The sequence below is a fragment of the Zootermopsis nevadensis genome, unplaced genomic scaffold, assembly GCF_977971745.1.
Source record: "Zootermopsis nevadensis isolate Lab colony 2312 unplaced genomic scaffold, Znev_1.0 Znev_ptg000019l, whole genome shotgun sequence".
NCBI classification, from domain to species: Eukaryota; Metazoa; Arthropoda; class Insecta; order Blattodea; family Termopsidae; genus Zootermopsis; species Zootermopsis nevadensis.
The window spans coordinates 9,111,830-9,135,403 of NW_028259151.1; the positions used below are offsets into that span (position 1 = coordinate 9,111,830).

Genomic DNA, 23,574 nt, shown 5'->3' on the forward strand with positions numbered 1-23,574 from the left:
CAATTAAAAAAAATTCAACTGCCTTGTATAATGTTATCAGAAATCGTCCTCTTTCAATACGTAATATTAAAGTTTATTCAATTACCTGCCTTTTCATAAGGTGAATAAAATGACGATGTTCAGTCGTGTTAAAAATATGGGGAAATCTATTGTTCTAGACAAGTCAAGTTATACTGCAGAAAAGGACACCTTGACAAGAAAGGATTAAAATTCATTGCAATGGAAGGGGTATTGCTCAGTTTAACAAAGATTGCAGAGCCAATTTAGCCCGTGACCCACTTATTTTCGTGATATCCCTTTCCTGAAAATCATTCTACTGTAGTGAAGTGAGGTACAGTGGCTTCGTTACGTTAAAATAAGGTTCCTAGTGCCCAGAAAATCCTATCACAAATCTCGAAAGCAGACGGTAAGAAAGATTTAGACCGTGAAATTACGGCATTAAATGCAGAACTTGAAAACAGTCAGAACGATCGGGGAAGCCGTTTTAAAACAGTCACCGCAGTTGAAAAGCGTAAATATTGCAGCGAAATTAATTCACTTTCTAGTTCGGCGCAGTTTCGAAATCCCTTTCAAGTCGCCATCACTTGACTGCCATATGGATTCAAATGCTTTCGTGCTTCGAAAATAACTTAACATCCTGATGACACAGGCAGTATGACCTCTGAAACGTTGGTTAACATCGACCAGACTGCACAGCGCAACAACCAAGAAGACGGAAATCTTCATACTCTGATGACGGAGGCAGTATGACCTCTGAAACGTTGGTAAACATCGACCAGACTACACAGCGCAACAACCCAGAAGACAGAAATCTTCATACTCATCGCCCTGATGACGGAGGCAGTATGACCTCTGAAACGTTGGTTAACATCGACCAGACTACACAGCGCAACAACCCAGAAGACAGAAATCTTCATACTCTGATGACGGAGGCAGTATGACCTCTGAAACGTTGGTTAACATCGACCAGACTACACAGCGCAACAACCCAGAAGACAGAAATCTTTATACTATGATGACGGAGGCAGTATGACCTCTGAAACGTTCGTAAACATTGACCAGACTACACAGCGCAACAACCCAGAAGACAGAAATCTTCATACTCATCGCCCTGATGATGGAGGCAGTATGACCTCTGAAACGTTGGTTAACATCGACCAGACTACACAGCGCAACAACCCAGAAGACAGAAATCTTTATACTATGATGACGGAGGCAGTATGACCTCTGAAACGTTCGTAAACATTGACCAGACTACACAGCGCAACAACCCAGAAGACAGAAATCTTCATACTCATCGCCCTGATGATGGAGGCAGTATGACCTCTGAAATGTCGGTTAACTCCTACCAGACTACCCAGCGCAACAACCCAGAAGACAGAAATCTTCATACTCTGATGACGGAGGCAGTATGACCTCTGAAACGTTGGTTAACATCGACCAGACTACACAGGGCAACAACCCAGAAGACGGAAATCTTCATACTCATCGCCCTGATGATGGAGGCAGTATGACCTCTGAAACGTTGGTTAACATCGACCAGACTACACAGCGCAACAACCCAGAAGACAGAAATCTTCATACTCTGATGACAGAGGCAGTATGACCTCTGAAACGTTGGTTAACATCGACCAGACTACACAGCGCAACAAACCAGAAGACAGAAATCTTCATACTCTGATGACGGAGGCAGTATGACCTCTGAAACGTTGGTTAACATCGACCAGACTGCACAGCGCAACAACCCAGAAGACAGAAATCTTTATACTATGATGACGGAGGCAGTATGACCTCTGAAACGTTCGTAAACATTGACCAGACTACACAGCGCAACAACCCAGAAGACAGAAATCTTCATACTCATCGCCCTGATGATGGAGGCAGTATGACCTCTGAAATGTCGGTTAACTCCTACCAGACTACCCAGCGCAACAACCCAGAAGACAGAAATCTTCATACTCTGATGACGGAGGCAGTATGACCTCTGAAACGTTGGTTAACATCGACCAGACTACACAGGGCAACAACCCAGAAGACGGAAATCTTCATACTCATCGCCCTGATGATGGAGGCAGTATGACCTCTGAAACGTTGGTTAACATCGACCAGACTACACAGCGCAACAACCCAGAAGACAGAAATCTTCATACTCTGATGACAGAGGCAGTATGACCTCTGAAACGTTGGTTAACATCGACCAGACTACACAGCGCAACAAACCAGAAGACAGAAATCTTCATACTCTGATGACGGAGGCAGTATGACCTCTGAAACGTTGGTTAACATCGACCAGACTGCACAGCGCAACAACCCAGAAGACAGAAATCTTTATACTATGATGACGGAGGCAGTATGACCTCTGAAACGTTCGTAAACATTGACCAGACTACACAGCGCAACAACCCAGAAGACAGAAATCTTCATACTCATCGCCCTGATGATGGAGGCAGTATGACCTCTGAAATGTCGGTTAACTCCTACCAGACTACCCAGCGCAACAACCCAGAAGACAGAAATCTTCATACTCTGATGACGGAGGCAGTATGACCTCTGAAACGTTGGTTAACATCGACCAGACTACACAGGGCAACAACCCAGAAGACGGAAATCTTCATACTCATCGCCCTGATGATGGAGGCAGTATGACCTCTGAAACGTTGGTTAACATCGACCAGACTACACAGCGCAACAACCCAGAAGACAGAAATCTTCATACTCTGATGACAGAGGCAGTATGACCTCTGAAACGTTGGTTAACATCGACCAGACTACACAGCGCAACAAACCAGAAGACAGAAATCTTCATACTCTGATGACGGAGGCAGTATGACCTCTGAAACGTTGGTTAACATCGACCAGACTGCACAGCGCAACAACCCAGAAGACAGAAATCTTTATACTATGATGACGGAGGCAGTATGACCTCTGAAACGTTCGTAAACATTGACCAGACTACACAGCGCAACAACCCAGAAGACAGAAATCTTCATACTCATCGCCCTGATGATGGAGGCAGTATGACCTCTGAAATGTCGGTTAACTCCTACCAGACTACCCAGCGCAACAACCCAGAAGACAGAAATCTTCATACTCTGATGACGGAGGCAGTATGACCTCTGAAACGTTGGTTAACATCGACCAGACTACACAGGGCAACAACCCAGAAGACGGAAATCTTCATACTCATCGCCCTGATGACGGAGGCAGTATGACCTCTGAAACGTTGGTTAACATCGACCAGACTACACAGCGCAACAACCCAGAAGACAGAAATCTTCATACTCTGATGACAGAGGCAGTATGACCTCTGAAACGTTGGTTAACATCTACCATACTACACAGCGCAACAACCCAGAAGACAGAAATCTTCATACTCACCGCTGTGAGAACCTCAAGTCTTACTTAAGTGAAATTTGTTTTATAAAATTAATGTCGCAAATTGGATATTTAGAGTTCAGATACGTAGGTGTAAATTGGTCTTTAGTACATATGTCTTTCACTTAACGTCTTCCAGACCTAGGAATATAGCTTTTAAAGTCCTGTTGAGGAATTAAAAATTATATTCCTCCATAATTTGATAGTTTGTGATTGTTCCAAAATATGATACTACTCGTTCCCTCTTCTTATTTTCTGTCTCATATTCAAGTACTTTCCCCTCATCATCACATTTCCCGTCATACATGGGAAATTCGTACAATATTTTTGTTTGGCAAAGCAACGCAAGAGATCCTTACCAGATGTGATTGCACACGTTAGTATAGATCTTACCGGACAGACTTCAGTACTTGATATCTTTGAACACGGTAATGAAACTTCCGATTCTATAAACAACGGGTAATTTCTTCGTCAGTTTTGACACACTCAGTTTACTGTCCATTAGAACAACATGTTTCGGTCCAGGTTCAGTTCCCAGATTTTACATAATTTTACAAGGAATCGTATTATCTCGTCCCGATGTCATGAAATAATAATAAAATTTTACGATAAAAGTTTTTAAATTAGTTAAAACTGTCAAAACTTTAAAAATTTCAAAAACGTTAAGGTATTTTTTTTCTTTTCAATTTTTGCTGCACAGATTGGTGCGTTATTGTAGACTGAATGGACAGTGAACTAAGTGTTTGTAAATCGAACAAGAAAGACGAGTGTATGGCGTAACACACCGGGATGCTACACTACACATCGTGACTATCTGAGTTTCTTTCTATTGGCTTCTGTAGTTACATCGTATATCAGCCAGAACTGAAAATTATCGTTGAAATAAATGCGTTATTGTAACATAAAAGTCGCTTATATTAATAGGGAGACTTAAAGATTGACCACTATGACGCCAGAGGCCGCTAATCTGCGTACGAGTACGTCACTCGCGTCAACGTGGCAACCCTTCGCAAATGAAAACATAAGTTCTCGCTCCTTTGTGTCCAATTATTATAGAGTGACGTCACATTTAGGTCTTCTTATTACTGTTCCTAATCTTCGTTCCACTGCCTTGTCCGTCTGCCGTCCTCCTCTATCGCTGGCACGTATTTACGTCCTGTGAACCATCCCCGGTTGGAAGGCCCGCTAACCTAATCCTCTGTCCCTGTTTTTGTGTGCGCAGACAACCAGCTCTTGCGATACGCCATTTGATCCACTGCTGTGTTTTTCTCGGGCCGCGTCTTCGTCATAGTGTGTTCTTCCCCCAACCCCGAACTCAGTCAGCTCTACTATACGAGGGCTATGTAACGTATAATGAGACAAGCGAGTGTCGAGAAATCGATACCCGCAATCTGGCAGGACCAAAACTGGCTTCGTCGTGTACAGTCTTCCGCAGAAAAGAATATTTTCCATCAGTTTAGTTTAAAGTTCGAGAATGTGTTATCAAGGAGCGATTACACGGTTTCCAGCCACTGATAAAGAAATTCCCGCCTTCTTTGGAGTACAGAATTTCGTATTTGAATTTTATTATTATTTAGTGTTCTGTCTGACGACAGGTCCATATGAACAGGATCCTTCCATCCTTTTCTCGGACTGGGACCTGTTCATATACGTTCTTGGCAGATGATCCAGAAGTGGTTTGCCATTGCCTTCTTCTGTGTGTGAATGGAGTAATTGTTGGGATGCCACGGAGGAAAACTCCGTGTTGCCTAGACCACGGCCTTGCCCAACACAAGTTATAAATTCGGGCACCGCCGGGAATCGAACCCGAGACCCCAGAATTACAAGGCCAGCGTTCTAACCGCTAGACCACCTCATCTTATTATTGTTTAGTGTTCTGTCTGACGACAGGTCCATATGAACTGGATCCTTCGATCCTTTTCTCGGACTGGGACCTCTTCATATACGTTCTTGGCAGATGATCCAGAAGTGGTTTGCCATTGCCTTCTTCTGTGTGTGAATGGAGTAATTGTTGGGATGCGACGGAGGAAAACTCCGTGTTGCCTAGACCACCGCCTTGCCCAACACAAGTTATAAATTCGGGCACCGCCGGGAATCGAACCCGAGACCCCCAGGATTACAAGGCCAGCGTTCTAACCGCTAGACCATTCACATAATTATACTGGAGTTATAATTAATTTTTATATTACCACTAATCTATGCCTAGGTATTAAAAGCGGTCAGTTACTTTCAGATTTTATTAATTTTTTTTTCTACAAGAGTTGTCGCACATCTAATCCGACTCCTCATCTAGGGAGACCAATTTTCTGTCTTTAACGTCGGAATATTCTCAATAAAGACTCTGTTAAGTCGTGTTACTTACTTGAAAGTAACAGTACGATGGGAAAAATACATAAATAAGAACTTTATTGTTTGTAGACCTACTGTTTATGTGCAGAAGGAAAACGTATAGTTGCTTGTTAGTGTACAAATTGACATTTGGACGAGTTGTCGTTCCTCCGTCAAGAGTGAAAATATTGAAACTGTAGTGAAAATCAGTATTCAGTTTTTCTCCAAAAACGTACTGTTTGTGGCTACACTAACATTCCTTTTCTCAAGAACAAGCAAAGTGTTTGACAAATCGTCTAGCTGATTAATGTGCAGTGCTACATACGCGTTCTTCGAGCTCAGTTTCTGAGCCAAATTTGAGACAAATTCTTGCGTCAGACACCAAGAGATTTTAAAGTTTTAGAAACAGTTCATTGATATTTATGAGAAAACGTGACAAAACATTTTATTTGCTATCGAATACATTCAGTATATGCAAAATATCTGACGGTTTGCAGGGTTTCGCGTAAAGAATTGGACGTGAGGTTGAAGTGAGAAGCGAATTCAATAACAAGAAATAAAAGTATCAGAAATTAATATTTCATGTGGCGGATTTGATACCCGCTGAAACAGGTCCTGGACGCTGTTCAAATCATGTCAGGGTCGGTGGAGCTGTGACCATCTGCGAGGTAAGCCCAGTTAGTGTTACGTAACGCGATATAACCTGCGAGGAAACGTGTTTTGCTATTATGTCGTAAAGAACGCATACAGCAACGTCAGCCACTCGCGGTTTTAAAGTATCTGCAGTATTTTAAGGATACCAACGTTGGCTTCCAAACGGAGGATCCACAGCAGATGGTTGCAGGGATGATTTGACATACGAAACCACTGGTCTAGCGTCCACATTACCAATGTGGTGTGTCCGTTTGTGCGTTAGGCCTCTGCCTATTGTTATTAAGTGTTACTGAGTGTTGTTGTGTTTAGTAAAGCAACATGAAACTCCGTCTTTTGTAAGCTTTAAAACAGCGACCACGGTTTTGGTTAATACCCTGCGCTCACAGGGACGAAGCCGCGGTTGGTAAGGGATTATTATGCTGAGGATTTGGTTCGAACTGTTTCCACGATGCGGAGTTCTCCTTGAGAAACTTGTAGTTGCTGATGTGGTTAAATATACTTCTCATCTTTTAGGAATTCAAAAATTTTTCATGTTAATATTTTAGGTAGCCCTATGCTTATGTTTCCATGGTTACATGGTTCACGTGGTTAGAGCAGTGAAACCGAAAGGTAAATTTAAATTTAAAATGTGCCGCCATGTTGTTATTTCCATTCTGTAAAAATACCTTAAGATCAGCTGATCCGTATGACATGACGTAAGTCCCAAATTTTATGAAAATTAGTCAGATATTTCAAAACTTATCACGGAGCGACACACTTGAGGGCCACAGTGACGTGCAGATACCATAAACTCGTGTTTCCGTGCGAATGAAGAAAAGTTAACAAGAGTTGGTTTTATATTGGGTATAAAACTGACGTTTTATGTAATTTAACTACGTGTGTGACTTTGGATGAGATACGAATAATGTCAGGTGACCTGATTGGGTTGTTTGAAGCGTGAAATTATACCGCTGTTTTCCCAACAAAGCTGATACAGAACGTGTTTAATGGCGGTGCTGTTCTCATAACCGCGATGACAGAGTTGCCCTGACGAGAATCTCAAGACTGGGTAAAGTGTGTCGCGGGATGCAGTTCTCCCCTCGACAACTGCGCAGAGAATATAACTGTCAATGAAGAGGAATGGGTTACGACGGTTATATGTCAAATGTAGTTAATGCAACACGTGACAGTTGCTGAAGAGCGGGATGCCGCTTGGGACGTACAGGCGCAGATGGGTCGATAATAATAAAATAGATCCTAGGCAAATGCGTCGAGAGTCTGTGATGTGAACAACTCATGGTATTTCCGAAAACACATTAATATTCTTTCTTTAATACAAATTACTAAATTTGTTCACCGGTCGACGTCTTGTAGCCTGGTAGAAGTGTACAGACGTTTAAGAGGTACCTGCTGCCTCCGCTTTCAGGACGTTTCAGGGGCGCTTTCTACTTCCTCCTAAGCCCGGATGCTGGAGGCAGATTTGCCTTCTTCTGTTTAACAAGAATACATAACTTATGTAGTGTTTCTCCAATAAAATTATGATTCTTTCGGAATCATTTCGATGAAAAATTGCCTCGTACTTCTGCAGAATATCACGTCAACCGATCACAAAGTTTAAGACTTCTGTCCGACGCCTGTGACATTTTCCCCGTTCTGTTGGTGTTGACGCAATTGTTTTTAGATGCGGTCGGCAAGAATTCTTCACAAGGTCGTAACCACACATCCTTTGACAGTTTTCTTAATACTACATTGAAAGCTGTTGTCCCGAGTTCGTCTCCATTGTCTTCATTACATTTGTGGTCTCGCCTCTGAATCCTACGACCTCTATCAGAGGACATATTTCTGTCGCCTTCGTGTTAATTTAGAGATTATTTATTTTCGTCTTAGTTAAATTATTTCGATATATTTATTTAACTTTTAAATTCATATTTAATTATTAATCACATACTAAAAATTCTTACTGAAGTTGTAACAATTATTTCTGCATATTTCATTATTCGAAACCTTATTAAAAGCCAATCATGGTTTAATTTTAGGAGTAATTACAAGAGAAGCGTGTAAAGGTTTCCACAGACGTCATTTTGTGATTTGTGGAGGTGTGTTTGTATCAAATAAAAAATAATTATTTTCGTTTCTGCTCATGACTGAAAAATTCATGAAATAACTGTTATTCTAATCAGGGAACGAGTCATCTATGTTAGTGTCTTTAATCCAGTGTTCCAAAGATCAGTAGTTACTTGATCATAAAAATAATAAGTTCTTTGGAAATAAATTCTATCTCAGGCTCTTTAATGATATTACATACCTATACATATATGAACTGAAAACCTATTTTACTATAACATTACTCATGAACCGAAAGACAGAAGAATGAAAAATAAACGTATTTCAGGAGGTTAAATGGGGATAAATTTTATAATTCAGGCCACTTCAGTTTCCATCTTATACCAGTACATCCGTAGTTCCTTGTTAAGTCTTTCCTAGTACCATATGAGCATGTAAGTAAGTTGTTTTCGAGATCTGGCGGTATTGATGGGGGCAAGTTCGTTGGTCCGTCTTCGGTCGCAGTCCCTGTTGCTACATCCTTGAAAACAACGGATGAGCTAACTGTCAATTTGCCGATAGCCAGCGAAGATCAAGGATTAGAGAAAAACGTAGTTGCAATGAAGTACGAAAGAAGGTTGATTAAAACATTTTCGGGCATCTTCATTGGCGTGATGTTCTGTGTCATTACATATTCGCCACACCTACCGTCGGCGTTTTATCGCTAATTCGCGTAATATCTTTCGCCACGTCTTGTACGAACTCTGGGAGTAAATTAACAGTGACCACTTTCGGCCGGGCCGCGTGCTGACCCCGGAAAGTGTAGCGGTCAGCCACAGATTTTAAAATGTAACTTCAAGTACAGAAATTCCTCGTGCCAACTTTGATGGAAGAAGGTAACTGTGGCATGCTCTTCCAACACGAATCAACGCCTACATATTTTAACAAGGAAGTGACGGGCCTCTTATAACGCAAGTTTCTACAGAAATAGAATTACAGAGAGAAGGCGTGCTTGTTACTTGGTCACCTTGTTCGTCCGACCATAAACGCAACAATTTTTATTTTAGGATACATTAAAGATGCTCTGAACCAGAGACCATTGGCTGTCACTTTTTGTGGAACTTTCTGTAAGGATGAGAAATGCAGTGGCTGGTTACCCTCGACTTGCTTAGAAACATGCAGACAGAAACAGTACAGATGTGGCATCTGCCGGCCACTCGCGATGCCCTCATCGAACATCTGTGAAATGTACGTCACAAAAACTCGATCACATAACCTACTGAAATGCGTTTAGTTCTCATCAGGGAGATCGCCCTGTTGTTGGAGGCAGCAAGGACCTCTGAAACGTCGGTGGTAAAACTTCTATCAGACTGCTCGGCGCAACTATCCAGAAGACAGCCTTCGACTTTGCACGTAATAACCATGAAGTCTGCGCACATGTTTTGTATTTATTTGAGTCATAAACTCACAGGAATAATAAGCCCTTTACTGTTTCGGAGTTCGCCATGAAAAAGACAACTCTGACTGCAAATGACAAGTGGTCATATCCCTGACTTGTCATTCAAAGCAACAGCTAGAAATGTTTCATGTGCCCTAAATATTGACGAGACAAGCAAGTGATTGTCAATACCACTGCTCAGATGTCACATGTCTGAAGCGATGATTCACTTCGTAGATTTTCTATGTTCGCGATACAAAGACACATTAATATAAGTTCGCTTTCACTCGTGATTCGGTTTCTCGAGAAGAAAATACATCTTGTGCGAATTTTATCTTAATGTCGACGAGACATGACAATGCCCTAGTCGAGAATCGAGTTTATGTTGCCCAAAACACACTCACTTCACCGATACAATTTTGGAACACGTAGACGCATATGGGATAATATTAAAACGGATCATAAATATGATGCATGTATGTATGTTGCATGCAACGTGCTCAAAATAGGTTCGAATAGAGGGCTGTACTGTAGTTGGATGATAAAACACTAATGAATGACACGCTCATGCAATGAGTTACGTGCCTGTGTAATTAATCTGATGTTTTTCATCATTGAGTTTTATCTTTCATCCGCCTGGTGCCGCTGTGAGGCCTAGAGTCTGCATAGTGGTGCATACCAGTGACGTCAGATGGCCACAAATAAAGTCTCTTGCAAGAATAAAGTATGCATTTAATTAAAGGAGGCCATGACAGCCTTTGACACGAAATTCCATATCTGACCCAGTTCCTCGCTCGCTACGAAGTGCCGAGGAAAAATTTGTAAAATGTATTATGAAATTTGGAAATCAGGAGCTCGTGCAAAAATAAACCCTGAAACGAGGATTTAAATTTTTCACGCCGATGATCGCGAAGATGCGTGTCTTTCGGGTCGTAGCGCCGTGTGCTATGATAGACGTATATCAGTGTTTCGGAGTTAGTTGTTGCCTCCATCATCAGGGCGATCTGATGAAGGAGGCGGGAAGGACCTCTGAAATGGTAGTAAACTTGTACCAGCTTCACAGCGCCGGAACCCAAAATATCATGGGCTTGGAAGTTTTTAAAGCGCTGAAAATATTGATCATGATTTCCTGCTCTCTGAAGCCGTGTGATAATTGAAGTTTAGAGGAACATAACGACTCCATCTTTAGAGTATCACAACATAATAATCTGGAGTTGGGAAAAGTAGCTTAATAGTTATTTAATGACACACTCTGATACTAAAGTTTTTAATATTCTGTTTAGAGGTCAAATACGGCTCGCGAGCTACGAGTCTGAAAGGTCCGTCTGAGCTAAACTTGTCTTAACTTAATAAAATTTAAAGTTTTCTCCTCCATCGCTTCAAGTATTGAAAACGAAGAAATATAAATACCGTTTTCATTCAAAGAAATGAATTAATTTTATGTAAATTTCGTAATAAATTCCAAGAAATGTTACATAGAAAATATTAAGAAATTAACACGTCAGTACCACCTTTTGAGTACTGCCGGAACAAACTAGTTTGTTAACAAAGGACATCTAGACGTTGAAACCGTTACTAAAGGATATACTCTCTGCTCCATACGTACGCAAGCGCTACCTGCTAGCAGAGTTACGAAGCTCAGAGTATTGACTTCCTGCTGAAGTAATAATTTGCAGTGTAAATTTTGAAATTGTCATCCGATTTGAAAGCAACAAACATTTGATCTTTATGTGGGTTATCTACATTGAAAAGATAGAAACAAATACAGCAGTCATCAACATTGTCAGATATTTGTGCGGACAATTAAGAGATGGAACTGGAGCCTGTCGTGTCGCTATAACTTTCGGATACACTAGAACCCAAAGTATCAAGACTCTGATTAGTTGTGGTGTGGTAATGGATCCTGAGGTAACTGACCGCCACAAACTTTCAGATAAATTTGGTTGTTGACCTCACCTAAAATATACATTTCCACAAAAAAGACAATTTCACTAGTTGTTTTGTATAGCGTGTCACTCTGAGAGGACAGAAATTTGGAGAGACTGATAATAATATTCTGGGGGAGAATATTTGGGTCCAGGAGATAGGAAATTACGTAATAAGGAGCTCAATGATTTTTTAGTCTTCATTAAAAATTATTAAGATGATGTAATGTGGTCTAGCCAACACGGAGTTTTCCTCCGGGGGCTTCCCCGGTTTCTCCGTGGCATCCCATTCACACACAGAAGAAGGCAATGGCAAACCACTTCTGGATCATCTGCCAAGAACGTATATGAACAGGTCCCAGTCCGAGAAAAGGATGGAAGGATCCTGTCCTCAGACAGAACATTAAATAAATATAATCAAGGAGTGAGAGATATATTGAGCACGTACCACGCATGAAACTGTTTGAAATACATTTATAATTTCAATCTGAACATATGAAGGGAAGAGACAACCTTAGACAAAGTGGCTAAGGTGGAAATATAATATTAAAACGAATCTTAACTATGGTATAACTTAACAGTGTTGATTGCAGTCATCTGGAATCATAATGGGGACCAAAGACAGGCTCTTGTGGACGAATAATGAATCTTCTGGTATCATAAAACAAGGGAAATTTTGTAACCAGGTGTACATGATGTCCCAAAAATATATATACATATATTTAATGAATAAAATAAGGATATTTTAATAATCTAAATCATTACACACGTTAGCAATGACACTTAGTGAATTAGAGGTTCTAGTGTAGGCGTTCAAAGCGACCACCGTTAGGTTCGTGGCACAGTTGATAGCGGCGAGCAGCTGACTGATAAGTTTAATGTTCCGCATTATAATGTGTATACATCGTTTAGGGACATTCTGTATTCCGAGTACCATTCACATAAACATCGCATTCATCACCTGCCAGAGCCTTGCACTGCAGTTATGGGACAGCTCTTTTCTGTGCTTCGCTATTTTATTCTCAATGATTCTGCACATTCCTATTATCCGTATCCGCCTTGATCTCTGTTTGAGAAGATGCAAAACTTCTTCTGAACATTATCGCTTTCTGCTTGCTTCCTATAAAATCTTCTCTTTATTTCCCGACTGAATCTCTCTCAGTTTGCTCATGTAGTAAAAAGGAATTTGACTTTTTGAACAGTTTCCAGTCACATTACGAAATAATGTCCGAATGAAAGAGACATCTGTGTATAGAATGTTGTAATTTAAGCTGTGAGCGAACGGATTCACCTACGGGGGTGTATGATCGCTTATTCCTAAGGTTACTTCATCCTCATGTCCGGAAAAATGAAAGTTTTTCGACCTCTCTTACGGAAACTGCAAAATTTCGTACATAGGCCGTTATAGATCGAACATTTCTTTGGTTCAGTGCGTGGTGATATTCTGTGAATATTGGCAATATTTCATATCCCAAGCATGTAAGCCTTCACTGGCATGGCTGACATCATTGTATCATAAATTACATACGTTGTATGTCCATAGGATTCTACAATTACTCAGGCAGTCTTAAAATTTCACTGCTGTATATTCACTAGTTAAATCGTGATTTGTAATAGAAATCTCTTTTAAGCTCTTCAGACCAAATATCTACATTTAAAGTTGCCATTCTTATTAAGCCTGTTTTTTGGCTGATATAATACACGAATATGTGAAAAGAAATATACATATTCGAATTCGTATTTGTTTATAAATAATTTCAAGTGATCTACGTAAATATCAGGGTATACGTGCTATCTTATTCTGTTAAGAAAAATATCTTACGCTTTAAGATGAGAGGGAAATTTCGTATCTGAAAGTACAATCGACGTACCGAGTGATGGGACAAACTACATGGCGTGAACACAGTACGTATATATGCACATTATAATATGGAATATTAACCATGTTGTTGATCTTTGTTCATCGTGTTTACGAAGGGAACGTAGTGTGCCCTGCACTTAACAGATGGCATCGCAGAAAATTTCCCATGATTCAAATTCACAATATGGCGGAGGGTCGATTGAGTTTCGAGGTACGAAAATAGATCGAATGTGCTTACATATCTTTTTGGGACTTCCTGTATATTCTTTTGAGGTAACTACTCAATAATTTTATTAAAATACGTAAGTAGTTTGGGTATTGGAAGCGTAGTGAGCTAGAAAAAGTAAAAGGTAATATTTGTATCTTATATGCGTCATGTTTGTGTTTGATTAAATATATTTATTTTGTACAGTCTATACACAAACGTTTGAAGTTTATTGGTGTTGTAAAAAATTATATAATATTAAAACATTTTATTGTGTAAAATATTATATTAGCGCTCTTAATCGTAAATACGATTTTACATTATATTTTTAGCGCTTTTTATTAAAACGACATGTTTCGACGGATAATACCGTCGTCTTCAGATTTTTATCAATTTAAAATATTTTAAAAACTATTAGATATTTAATGCAATATATTATAATGATCCGTAGTTCTGTTTGTAGCTTTTCATTTTCATGGTAAGTTGCTTATTGTAGTCAGACGTTATATTTATCTGTGGAATTATTGTTTAATTATTTTCTTGGAAAAATAATAAATAATAATAAAAAGCGCTAAAAAATATAATGTAAAATCGTATTTACGATTAAGAGCGCTAATATAATATTTTACACAATAAAATGTTTTAATATTATATAATTTTTTACAACACCAATAAACTTCAAACGTTTGTGTATAGACTGTACAAAATAAATATAGAAGGTAATAGTTGTTTTTTTATGGTTGTCAGACAAACTAACAACGGACAACAACGGAAACTTAAAAGTTCATTACAGTAGGTATATATAACTGCATATATATATATATATATATATATATATTGAATTATATATTGAACTTACAATGCATAACTTTGTGTGACAAGGAGATGTGATTGGTTGTGTTTGAAATGAACACCCACCGAGTACGAGAGAGCGAGAGAAGACGATGCCTCGATAGTTGTAAAGTCAGTTGAGCACAAACAGATCTGAGGGGAGAAGACAATATCAATACGAGTTGGAACTGATGACTTTGTGCATTATTCAAAAGGTGGGAAGCTGACTGGCAAAAAAACCTGAAGCATTTCACAGTTTTTACATCAAACAGCAGCAAAACTTTATCTCTGATGTGCGTAGATTGCTTCACAGTTTAGATTTTCGAAACTCTTAGAATACTTGAGGATAAAGGAGGGACTTTGTGATGTTGGTTTGTGAATTACGAGAACTAGGAAGTTACGTCGGGCATTTAAGGTGCTCCCAAATTGTTCGTTGAACAAGGTTGGTACTAAAAATAGTATTAAAATATATTAAAATTGTCCGTCAATCACAATAAAGTAATATAAGATAAATAGATGGTTAAAATATTATCCTTTGTTCCGTATCGAGTACTCGATTTACATATGGAACATTTACGACATGTTTCGGCTTTCATAGAGCCGTCATCAGGTGTATGTTATAAACTCTTAATTCAATTACTAATTTTTAATTTTCGTATCATTTCTTCAATTTTTCACATTGTATCAACATTTGTTGTTGTATTATATATCATTTGATACAATCGTATATTCGGAGTGATGTTAATGCTGCGTATATTGGTCTGTGAATTAAAGGATTCAAATCATTAATGAAATTGAATATAGAAAACAAAATAAATAAATAAATGAAAGTAAACGTATAAACTTACCAGAGAAGTAATATCGAAGTTGTAAGAGGAGAGATCAGAAGTACATCGTATCGGAGCGAGGTTGGTTATTGACTGCGGTGTTAGTGGGTGAAAGGGTTTAATTATCTTATAATACTTTATTGTGATTGACGGACAATTTTAATATATTTTAATACTATTTTTAAATAAAATCACAATATGACGCACCTACAATATCTTAAGGTTGGTACTACTGATAACCGGAATATACACAAATATAATCAATATAGTCATAAAACCCTCGGAAATCTGTCAAGTCCAAGTTGAATATTTAGAAAAAGGGGTCACAAAGAAACGTCCATTTCTGAATAAATTAAGATTTCATTAATTTCGTGGAGTGTTTGCTACCAATCGGGCCGTGCCTTCTCGTGTCTTATCCAAATATACATACTCCTTGATCTCTCAGGAAGCTGAAACATAGTTTGACGAAAATTGTACGTCCTTTTCTCACTTTCTCCATTACGATTGCCACATTTCGCCGTTTCACGTCCTTTAATTTAGGGGAGGTGATAACATTTGAGCACATTCACACACAAATACACGCAGCCATTTTTATTGCTATGTATTTCATAATATTTTCTAATATACAAAGCAACACGTTTATTACAATTTATTGAAAAAAAATATATATAGGCTCATTAAATTAGTTGATTTGCAAAAAAAAAGGGGGGTTTTAGACTTTTCTAAGCTTTTTTTTGTCTGACTTAAAAATCTCTAAATGAAATTTATAAAGTCGAATTAAATTTGAGACTGCATTGAAGTCCCCCCCCCCCCCAGTGGCTTCCAATGTGAGGGAGTTAAGTAGGCGTCTTCTTTTTAAAGAACTTCTCTCATTAGTTTAAGTAGGTAAACTTTACTAAGAAGATATTTCAGAAGCTTATCTTGGAAATTTAAAAATAAAAATTATGGGCATTGGAGAGCAAAAGTTACTTAGGAGAACTTAGTATTAGTTACTACAGAATTATGTTTGTGCTGTAATACGAACCCTAATCAACATACAGCAGTGGAGGAAAATTCGTAATGAGAATGAAGTAAGAGGAAAATTGGACAGAGAATAAAATCTGCAAAGTAATATATCCTTCGTTTTCCTTGTAATTTTGAGTGAAAGAGAGAAACAGGCGACAGAATGAATTCTGTAGTCGCGGGACTTATGGTATTGGAAACCGGAGACTTACCTTAATTCAATCAGTTGAAACAGTACTGCCACCATCTCCCAGTGTGCAACGGTGCTTTCAATGAGAATCGTTCACCTTGGATTCTATTCTTGGTCTTCCCATTTTTCGCTTGATTATTTTATTCCCACGTCCCTCCAGAATTAATTTCCTTTCTCTTTCCCGAACTTACTCCATCATATAAAATGCACTTCAAGAGAGCACGAAATTTTATGGAGCCCTGAAGTTTAAAAGTGTTAAAATAAAATCGTTTCCTTCATCGGTACAGGCGTTGTGCAGAATAATGTTTTTCGTGTTTAACGAGCTTGAAAATCGCTTAACATTCTGTATGAACTAGTCAGTTAGGCGCAGGAACTGTTAAGAGGAAAGTGAGTTCGAGTAAGTTCCAGCCTTGAGGAACGCGATGTTAGACGTAGTTAAACAATTCTAACGGAATATATAGAATGCGCTCAAACAGTGCGAAGCATCAACTTGAAATTCTTACGATTTTGTGAACAGTGTATTAGATAGTGTTTATTTCATTGCGAAAAAGTTCTTTGTCAATCAGTCACTGTATGCTGTATTAAAACAAAAGGTAATTAAATCATTGCCTTGTGGTTCTGTAACAAATATCCGAAACCTTCTCGTACGAAGGCCGCTCTGTCCTTGTCTTGATTTAAAAGCTAGTATTACGCACCAGTTTTTAATTATAGATATTACAGAAAGAGTTATTATTATTTAGTGTTCTGTCTGACGACAGGTCCATATGAACAGGATCCTTCCATCCTTTTCTCGGACTGGGACCTGTTCATATACGTTCTTGGCAGATGATCCAGAAGTGGTTTGCTATTGCCTTCTTCTGTGTGTGAATGGAGTAATTGTTGGGATGCCACGGAGGAAAACTCCGTGTTGCCTAGACCACGGCCTTGCCCAACATAAGTTATGAATTCGGGCACCGCCGGGAATCGAACTCGAGACCCCCAGGATTACAAGGCCAGCGTTCTAACCGCCAGACCACCTCATCTTATTATTATTTAGTGTTCTGTGTGACGACAGGTCCATATGAACAGGATCCTTCCCTCCTTTTCTCGGACTGGGACCTGTTCATATACGTTCTTGGCAGATGATCCAGAAGTGGTTTGCCATTGCCTTCTTCTGTGTGTGAATGGATTAATTGTTGGGGTGCCACGGAGAAACCGGGGAAGCCCCCGGAGGAAAACTCCGTGTAGCCTAGACCACGGCCTTGCCCAACACAAGTTATAAAAAATGTACTTTTAGATTAAATTTAGTGGAGTATTTGTAAAAAGATAACTTTTGGCATGAAATATTTATGTCGAATCATTCTTTCATTTTATACCTAAATATTTCGGTTAGTAACTGTTTAAAATTTTGCGTGCATGTTTTCGTTTGTGCTTTGAAGTCAAAATAGTGTGTCGAAAATATTTTAAAATTAGAGAATAGGAGAGTTAATTAAATATTCCTGATTTTAAAAGCTCAGTCACTGGTAAATTTGGATATAAAATTATTTGTACGATCCTTGATATCCTATTCGTGATATATTTTGATTCCTTAAGACAAAATAGTATTTGATACTTGACTTTAAGCACGGAGATGTGTGAGAAAAACACACGGTGGCATATAATAATATTGTTCGTGTCGTTTTTACTTGAGAAGAAAGAAGATTTAGTATTAAATAACCGAAATGCAACATGTTGGCTCAAAGTGCAGTATTGCTACTTCATGTAGAATAGATTGCTACTGTAGCACATAAAATTCTGATTTTAAAGTAGACACAAGTTTTAAATATGCTCCTCTCGTATGCTGCGTGGAAATTTTTTTAAAAAAATATCTCCACCATTACATCTTACAGTCTTGTACTCTCTTGTCCCAGTTTAGCCATCTAGCGACAGATGTTTGGAAACTACTAATGGACGAAAACTTTTCTCCTTTATCAAGTTATATTGATGCAGAACGAGGTCCTTCGGTGGATACAAAGGGGGAAGTTTTCCGAACAATATCTTGAGACAAAGAAGAGAATAAGTCAGAAATGCCCAGGGAATGTGGAACGGTCGCGGAAGACAGCAGTTTAAGGATAATATCAATAACAACAGTAATACTAATGTTCTCAACTAGAAGCAATATTGCTGTAAACATATTATATAAGATTAGTTGTAAAAGTTATCCCTGTGTCGTTCCATTACGTTCTATGGGGAAAGTTTGGTTATATGGAAGTTCCAAGTTCTTTCGTCGCTGAGAAATATATCGATGTTTTCTCTCGATATATTTCCTCAGCCTCGGAATTTCTTATTTTATTTACTAGACGCAAATGTTCAGTTAGTAAAGGTTTTAAAAGTGTATTCATATAAGTTTATGACCCATTTCGTAATTATTTTTATTCTAAAATGGTTCGGAAAAAAAATTTCGTTAGGATGTCACGAAAAGTGACATAATCGGAGGCTTCGTAATTTGTACTCGTCACCAAATATTATTATGATAACAAAATCCAGGCGATAAGAGCGGAAAGACTTCCGGAATGTTTTTGGTACATAATAAATGCATACGTAGGTTTCGTCGAAAAACCTGAAAAGAATAAACCTTTCGAAGACCTAGTAGTAGATGGAAGAAATAAAGTCGGAGGTCACGGACTTGAAAGGGGGCCAGTGTCGGATTTATGTGAATACGATAGTGAAATTTGGGTTCCCCCAAAAGACGTGAAGATTCTTCACTGAGCGTCTGAAGGACTTTGATCCACATTCGTCCAATACGGACATTTTTGAGATCCGAGATGCGACGTAAACAAACCACGTCTAAAATGTGACCGACCTATATACATTAAAGTGATCGGTTTAGAAATAGTTTTCCCGTCAATTTTAAATACCAGAGATTTTGTTGAATTGCTGAATGTTGGCGTCGAACGGTTGACAACCCGGCTACGTGTTCAAAATGCTCCGGGTTCAAATATCAGCCCAGAAACCTCAGTCCTCACTAAGGAATTTTGTGGTTTTCCTTAGTCACTACAGGTAAAAGCAGGGACTATATCTTAAATTAGATCGAAGTCGCTTCCTTTCATATCGTTTCCAGTTCATTGTTCATCCTTCATCCTGTCATTAAACATTATTATTATTATTATTGTTGTCAGCATCTTATTACGCAGGCGGGAATATTAATCAAAAATGTTTGTGGTATATTTAACCCGCGCTGAACGGAATGTTGGTGACACTGCTTTGGGTCCAACAACACTCATGCGCGGTCCAGAAAGATCGACTTCGAATGTGAAATTGCAATCGATTAGGCCGCACTGTGCTGAAGGAAGTGCGAGGTTTAGGGGATAGATGGCACTGAGGTCATCTAGCAACGGCCAAGAAATTTGGACGTTTTTACAGAAGGAATTAACTCTGTACGGACATAAGTTATGTCTAAGAAGGATTGGGTGACATGGCATAATAGCATAACAACACGTTTGGAATGTGTGTGTACTCCAAAAGAGACAAGGTCCCATTCTTCTTAAATTATTTAATAACACTGTTTCAGTTACAGTGTCAAGTGAGATGAAAATATCATACAAAGAGGCTGTCGTAGAATATTTCAATACTCACTTTTGTAGTTAGATTAAAGGGACTTAGAAAAATCATTAAAATTCTGAGTCAGGACGTGACCGACGTTCGAGTCGTGTATTCAGAACGTAAATTCCAGTGCAAGGGATCGCGCCTTTGAATAACGTACGACCGGCCCTTTCAAAAATGCTCACATATTGACTACGCATGATTATATATAATTGCAACCGACGCTATATAAATGTTTAAGCTGAAACTTCTTCAGTACGCAACTCAGCAATAAATAAATTAGTATCAATATCAAACCGCCTTGCTTTTCGTCAAATGTTCTGCGATGCTGTAATTAGAAAAACTCCAACCTTACGCGTGTCATATTAAAAATTGTCTAGTTAACTATTTGTCATGTTACCTGAATATGTTATTTTCTGCCAATGTACCAAACACATTAAAATGTAAACATGTATATCGGTTCATAAATTATACAAAAGATATATTATAATTTCGAATAAAGCTATAAATATGGATATTAAATGAAAATTCAATGTTTGCAAAGTCTAAAAATCAAAACCCATATTAAATCAGACGTATGCTACACATTTTAAAACGCTGTTTAATTTATCTTTGAAAGAAACATGCAGAAATACGGCGAAACAGCAGGGATATTGGTAGCACTGACACGTAAATACTGAAAGCAGCCATCTTGTGCATGTGTCCAGTACGTACGAACACGCATGCGCAGTAAAACAGTTGCCACGCGGCAAACGAAACAAACGTAGTACGACAATGCGGCATTAAGAAATAACATACATTTGATAGTACCAAGTATGACTGATCGAGATTTTTTAAACAACTTAAGAAATTTGAGAAATTGAAGTAAGAAAAAAGAAATGACGCAGATTATAATCAGTGAAAAGCAAAATTTTTAGTGTAAATAAAGCAACAGAAGTGCTGCTTTAAAATTGTAATTCTGATTAATTTTAACAAGTTTTAGCAAGGTTTAATCATTCGAAACAATACTTTAAAAGCACTTTATATTTAAAAATATATCAATGTCTTTGAAGTGTTAAAGTAGTAAAGACATACTTTAACTAAATGTGAAATAATGTAGTCCCGTACCTATTTAAACGTCGCTGGAATATGAATTGATGCAAAATTGCACGGCATGGAGGATTATAAGACAGTGTGAAAAAGTCTGTTGAAATTTTATTTAGAATTGACAGGAGAAACTGCAGGAATTTATACCCAAGTGGAGGAGAGAGTAGGCATTTCCCAGTGGCGTTTCGGTAATGAAACGTGTGTGGTGTAGAGCATAAAAAATAATACGTGACTGTAACCGTTATCATGAAAGAGAGAAGATATGGAGCCTACCTGCATTGCAGCGGGTTGCCTAGTGTGAGGCTATCAGGCTCCAAGATAGGGCGTCTCATATTGCCTGCAGAGACACATTAAACCGAGCCACGTACTTTGGCTGTCTGAACATTAGACAATGCACAGCTCGGATCGGATGTGTGAAAGTCCTCGCGTGCCTCGCCTTATCGGCAACATTATCCTCACGGAAACCACGAGATGTTTCACCGATATAAGTGGAATGTTCAGATAAAGGAGGATGAGATGAACGTGTGGTGGAAATTAGGAAAGCGCACGTTTTAACTGTAAAAAAACTGAAAGACAGGTGCTGATTACAGGATACTATTAAAATGGATCTTAAAAAAATAATGTTTTTGTGTGTGGAACAGATTCAGGAATCTCCGAATTGTGTCCAGTGGTGTGATGAATCTCCGGGTTCCATAAAATCGGAGAATTTCATGACCAGTTGACCGACGTTCAGTTTCCCACTGAAGATTCTGCGCTGTGGATTTGGTTTATTTCACTTCTGGGAGTGACCTAACTACCATCTTCCATGTAGTACTGATCACGTTTGGAATGCCTGGAAATATTGTACATCCACTCCGGTGAAGAACTGAAGACGGAAGAACTGTATTTTAAAAATTTGAAAATAATCGTTGCGAATTAAATATTCGTTCTGTGTAGGTGAGAAAATGTTTCTTTTGATAGATCGAACCTATAATATTTTATGTTGGTTGTCAAACAGCTTTGACAAAATAACACCTGATTAAAATTTTAATATGTTGAAGAAGGTATGATTATGGGTCGTTGCGTCGTGTAGTTTTGTAAAAGTTCACCGACGTTTCAGAGGTGTTACTGTCTCCATTACCAGGGCAATGATAGAGGCAGCAAACACTTCTGTAACCTCGGTAAAGCAGACTACACGTCCCAACAACGCAGAAGACATCCATCCTCATATTCGCCGCTGTGAAAACGTCACTCGGCTTTGTCTAAAGTACGATATGTTCACCCGGTGCCTTAATAAAGGCGCATGGAAGTGCCTAACGTAACTTCGTAACAGTATGACAACATTAAATTATAGCCAAATAAAGCTTAAATAGTCTAATCGTTAGTGGTTGGCTTGCTGTATCATGTTCATGGAAGTTTATCGATATCTCGACACTGACAGCGCTACTGTGCAGGTGAGCGAGTAGTGGAACTGATTAAGGGAACGCGTTTCGGGAGTCCCCTGACACGGCTCTGTGACTCTAGAGGAGGAAGGAAGTCGCAGGTGAAAGATACACACGTCTCAGTCTTTCAGAGCTAACTCTCAACTTCACAGGAAAGAATATATATCAAAGATTCCGTATGAAAAGTTTTGTAGTGCAAGAGAAACGCGCTCTAAGGTTGTTTGATGTTTCCACTTGTAAATTAGACTTCTGCTCTGCAGTGGCGGATACTTCAGGCCTTTACCGAACTTCGTAGAATACTAAATTGTAAACAAAATTTTACAAAATTATAACACGAACAGCGGAAGCAAGGCGAGAGAAGACAGCTCAGAACTCGCAGAGTAGCAAACGTATGAAGTCTGTGCTATAGGTTTCGAGCCGCGCGGTAAGGAGTGAGGTCTGAAGACCTTCAATGGCCTTAATGCATGTAGTTTGTTGACAGAAACTATATAGAATGTGATTTAATGCATAAAGAGATCTTCATGTGATTTAAAAAGCCACAACATCACTCACTTTCAAATTGAATTTATTAAATATATATAAGTAAACTACTTATTTTAATTTAATTATTCGTGTTTTTTCCATCTAATCACAATTGTATATAAATAAAATTTATACATAAGATATTAAAATATCATTTACATATTTGGTACATCTTTTTACTACATGTTTCGGTTACATTGAACCATCTTCAGGTGTAAAGTTAAAAGTTAAAAATTATAATCTTATAAACTAAAACTTAATTACTGTTGTTGTGTGACTTCTGATGATGTTTACTGCCAAATTCATTGGAGTGAGGGTATATTTTG

General features: G+C 38.6%; 1 protein-coding gene across 1 annotated transcript in view; it reads left to right on the plus strand.

Annotated features, from left to right (window-relative positions):
- LOC110835066 (protein sax-3) overlaps window positions 1–23,574 on the plus strand; it is a 658,245-nt gene that overhangs the window by 72,550 nt on the left and 562,121 nt on the right. The gene's annotated exons all lie outside the window — the stretch shown is intronic.